Source organism: Syngnathoides biaculeatus, chromosome 3, assembly GCF_019802595.1.
Source record: "Syngnathoides biaculeatus isolate LvHL_M chromosome 3, ASM1980259v1, whole genome shotgun sequence".
NCBI classification, from domain to species: domain Eukaryota; kingdom Metazoa; phylum Chordata; class Actinopteri; order Syngnathiformes; family Syngnathidae; genus Syngnathoides; species Syngnathoides biaculeatus.
The window spans coordinates 31464128-31468734 of NC_084642.1; positions in this window are offsets into that span (position 1 = coordinate 31464128).

Genomic DNA, 4607 nt, shown 5'->3' on the forward strand with positions numbered 1-4607 from the left:
CAGACTTACGCATGCAGTACCACAGTTCCTCTCTTGGTACTCTGTCATAGGCTTTCTCTAGATCCACAAAGACACAATGTAGCTCCTTCTGACCTTCTCTGTACTTTTCCACGAGCATCCTCAAGGCAAATAATGCATCTGTGGTACTCTTTCTAGGCATGAAACCATACTGTTGCTCGCAGATACTTACTTCTGTCCTGAGTCTAGCCTCCACTACTCTTCCCATAACTTCATTGTGTGGCTCATCAACTTTATTCCTCTATAGTTCCCACAGCTCTGAACATCCCCTTTGTTCTTAAAAATGGGAAATAGAAAACTTTTCCGCCATTCTTCAGGCATCTTTTCGCCCGCTAGTATTCTGTTGAATAAGTTGGTCAAAAACTCCACAGCCATCTCTCCAAATTGCTTCCATACCTCTACCGGTATGTCATCAGGACCAACTGCCTTTCCATTTTTCATCCTTTGTAGTGCCTTTCTGACTTCCCCCTTAGTAATCATTTCCACTTCCTGGTCCTTCACTCTTGCCTCTTCAACTCTTCCTTCTCTCTCATTTTCTTCATTCATCAACTTCTCAAAGTATTCTTTCCATCTATTTAGTACACTACCGGCACCAGTCAACACATTTCCATCTCTATCCTTAATCACCCTTAACTGCTGCACATCCTTCCCATCTCTATCCCTCTGTCTGGCCAACCTGTAGAGATCCTTTTCTCCTTCTTTCGTGTCCAACCTGGTGTACATGTCTTCATATGCCTCTTGTTTAGCCTTTGCCACCTCTACCTTTGCCCTACGTCGCATCTCGATGTACTCCTTTCGCCTCTCCTCAGTCCTCTCAGTATCCCACTTCTTCTTCGCTAATCTCTTTCCTTGTATGACTCCCTGTATTTTGGGGTTCCACCACCAAGTCTCCTTCTCCCCTTTCCTACCAGATGACACACCAAGTACTCTCCTGCCTGTCTCTCTGATCACCTTGGCTGTCGTCGTCCAGTCTTCCGGGAGCTTCGGTTGTCCATCGAGAGCCTGTCTCACCTCTTTCCGGAAGGCCGCACAACATTCTTCCTTTCTCAGCTTCCACCACATGGTTCTCTGCTCTACCTTTGTCTTCTTAATCTTCCTACCCACCACCAGAATCATCCTACATACTACCATCCTATGCTGTCGAGCTACACTCTCCCCTACCACTACTTTACAGTCAGTAACCTCCTTCAGATTACATCGTCTGCACAAAATATAATCTACCTGCGTGGTTCTACCTCCGCTCTTGTAGGTCACTATATGTTCCTCCCTCTTCTGGAAATAAGTGTTCACTACAGCCATCTCCATCCTTTTTGCAAAGTCCACCACCATCTGCCCTTCAAAGTTCCTTTCCTGGATGCCGTACTTACCCATCACTTCTTCATCGCCCCTGTTTCCTTTACCAATATGTCCATTACAATCTGCACCAATCACAACTCTCTCGCTGTCTGGGATGCTCAGAACTACTTCATCTAGTTCCTTCCAGAATTTCTCTTTCAACTCTTGGTCACATCCTACCTGTGGTGCATAGCCGCTAACCACATTATACATAACACCCTCAATTTCAAATTTTAGTCTCATCACTCGATCTGATACTCTTTTCACCTCCAAGACATTCTTAGCCAGCTCTTCCTTTAAAATAACCCCTACTCCATTTCTCTTCCCATCTACTCCGTGGTAGGATAATTTAAACCCTGCTCCCAAACTTCTAGCCTTACTACCTTTCCACCTGCTCTCTTGGATGCACAGAATATCAACCTTTCTCCTAATCATCATGTCAACCAACTCCTGTGCTTTTCCTGTCATAGTCCCAACATTCAAAGTCCCTACACTCAGTTGTAGGCTCTGTGCATTCCTCTTTTTCTTCTGACGCTGGATCCGGTTTCCTCCTCTTCTTTGTCTTCGACCCACAGTAGCTGAATTTCCACCGACGCCCTGCAGTTTAGCAGTGCCGGGGGCGGGCGTTGTTAACCCGGGCCACGACCGATCCGGTATGGGATTCTTTAGATGAACGCTCATATTTGTTTGGCACAGTTTTTACGCCGGATGCCCTTCCTGACGCAACCCTCTGCATTTATCCGGGCTTGGGACCGGCCTACAGATTGCACTGGTTTGTGCCCCCATAGGGCTGCATTAGTGGGGGTCACCACATTAATTACTTGAAAAACCACAACAAACTGAATTTGCAGTGAGAAACACAATCTCTGATGTCCTTCCACATATCAGCCATGGCTTCAAAGCGCCTTTACAGCTGCAGAGACTTTATTGAAAATAATATTCCTGCCTAATTTTTTAAAAGATCGTCTTGGAAGGACTTCTTGTTATTAACAATGATGTGACGAACCAAGACACGACGCTTCGGCCGGTGGCGGCTTTCGCTATTGAACTATATTGTGTGAAAAGTGACTGCTGTGGCAGTGCCAGTTGGAGTTTTAGTTCATTCACTTTTCTCATTCTCAGCTTGCTTTTCGGCAGAATGTCGGTGTCGTATTTTTCGTAAACAGTTCGAAAATGCCGCTCCACATTTCAATACACTGGCAGATAAGGCAAACGTGCTTCAAAAATTACATCGTGGAAAAAAAAGGCCACCTCACATTCCGAATGAAAGTGATACGTTTTTGTCTTCTTTACTCCGACATCCATTCTCATGTTTGATAAGAATTCTTAAGCGAGGGCTTAAAATAGGGTGGAACTCGCTGACTGCTTGTACTGTCGTTGTTTGCACTTGCGAAGTGAGCTAAAGGTCAGAAAAATACGGCTGGCTTTTATTTTTTTCGGCACGGCCGTCGCGATCAACCCAAACTGCCTCGCAATCGACGCATTGAGCACCTCTGGTATACACAAATAGTCTGACTGCAGTCTAACCTTTTGTAAATCCATGGAAGCAATCCTCTCTTTCTGCCCATACTGCTTGGCCTACAAGGTATCGAAGGGAACAGCAGTTCATTTAAAAGACGTACACTTTTTTTTCCCCCAATTTTAATGTTGAAAATGTAAAGTTTTCTTAATGTGCTTCTATTCCCCAATTGGAATAATGGCTCCAAAACTTGAACAATTTGGAGGTCTGTTAGTATCCTTGTTTGTGTTCCACATTGGGAGCTACTCTGTATGTACATTTTGCAGTGGTATAAGACTAGAGCAGGGGAATCAAACTCATTTCTGTCACAGGCCACAGTGTAGTTATGGTTTCCCTGAGATTGCCATTATGACTGTGAAACCATAAAAATGTTTAATTGCCTCATCGTATTTACACATGAAATTTATGAACTACTTTAGGAATCAGTAATCATGGGAGATGAGTTTTTCAACTATTGTTCATCCTTGGTAACAAAATGTAATATCTCAATGTTGTCATTATTGATATCTGACAATTTGAAATTTTGGTCCAAATTTTTTACAAGAATCATACAATCTGATATTACATTTGGCTTCATGTGTCACATAAAATCATGTGGCGGGCCTTGAGTTTGACACCCCCTAGACTAGACTGTTTTATAGTGTTTCTAATATTTTTAACCATGTACTGTAAACATTAAAACCAGCTCTGTGTACAATTTAGTGCCGTTCTACTTGAACTACAACCACCTAAGTAACTGACAGTGGCGATCCCCCCCAAAAAATGAGAATTATATTTGAAAAAGCTGTCATAAGATTGTGGAAGCGGGCCAGTGTTGTCCCCGGTGAGCAAATTGCACATTAGTGTGCGCTTGTGAAAGCAGTCGACACCAAGCAAGGCAAGTAAAGCGATAACATCTCGAGAGCCACTGTTGAACTTTGTTTGCTTGCTTTGCATGTTGATCTTACTAAAAGCCTCTCACACTTCCTTCATAGACATGTACACAAAGCACGAGTGTACATAGCTAAAACACACACATTAATAACGACTGTAATGCCATTCTTTGTTGAGTGCTTTTAACAGGTTCCCACTGACCTTTTAACATTTAAACTTCCTCCACAAACAATCGGCACCTGATATCCAAACAAATCTTTATTCACAAGGAGTCACCTCCTATCATCCTTTGAGGGAAGATGAAAAGATGAACAAGCCATACACTGCCTTCAAAAGTATTGGAACGTTGAAACCAATTCATCGCTCTGAAAACATTTGACATGACATGAAAGATGAATGTACTGTAAGACAAATCACTATATTTTGGCTGGATCTGGCACAAAATTTCTGTTTTATTCAAATGTTTTAGGTGAGAAAAATGTTGGAATGAGTTAGAGTAGGATTGGCATAAAAAGTAATTAAGACTCAATGTTTACATGCTAATCCTTTTATTGCAATAATTGTAAAACCTTTTACCGATGAACATGATCAAATTTGTATTCTTTTTGGGATGATTTTCCCAAGATTTCATCACAGCCTCGTTCTGTTGTTGGGGGTGTTTCAGGTTAAGTGTGTGACTCACTTGACTGTATTTTGAAAAAAAAAATCTTGGGTACTGTACATATTTTTTGTTGTTATTGTACAAGTGGGAAATGAGCATTGAGAAATCGTTTTTGTTTGTTTTTAGAATTGTATCTTGTGGTGGCATTCACAAGGCAATTGCCCACCCTGGTAGTTTTACCCCCTGCAATATCTTTTGCTG